This window comes from Trypanosoma equiperdum (assembly GCF_001457755.1).
Source record: "Trypanosoma equiperdum strain OVI genome assembly, contig: ctg_239, whole genome shotgun sequence".
Classification (NCBI taxonomy): domain Eukaryota; phylum Euglenozoa; class Kinetoplastea; order Trypanosomatida; family Trypanosomatidae; genus Trypanosoma; species Trypanosoma equiperdum.
The window spans coordinates 15,615-16,246 of record NW_027124131.1 but is presented as its reverse complement, the minus strand read 5'-3'; positions in this window follow the sequence as shown (position 1 = coordinate 16,246).

Genomic DNA, 632 nt, shown 5'->3' with positions numbered 1-632 from the left:
ATATCAGGAGTAAGTTGAGGCTATAATAATGATGATAATAGTAATAATAGAAGAGTGTAGTAAGTGTGTATATGCGAACATTATAATGATAGTATATACTTAATGATCGGAAAATAGAAGTAATTCAAGCAATGGAAAGAGTCCAATGGTGTAAGTAACTGAGTTTCTGGGTGAATGGGTGTAACCGTTAGTTACTAGGATGAAATGAGAGAGATGGAGGAAATTTATTATACAATAAAATTTGGAGATACAAAGGGGTAAAGTGGAGAAGGAATATAAATATTTTCTTACAAACTATAAATATGGATATCATTTTAGACGAGGACATGATGGAAAGGACGCCGACGGAGAGATAATAAAATGTATATGTCTAAATGGATTGCTCCGGCTTCAGCATTACCGCTTACTGTAGGAAATATATAACAAAAAATATAAGGAATAAAACGGCATAAAACGCGACAAAACAATGTTTAAATAAGAAAAAATATAGGATCAAAATATGACTGTGCCCAGTATTCTACTAAAAGTTGTTAGATCTAAAGTTGGTAATGGCAGTGACTGTTGTTTTACAGTATGATGGAAAAGCCTAACCTACAACTGTGAAAAAGATGGAAGAGGGGAAAAAGATATTG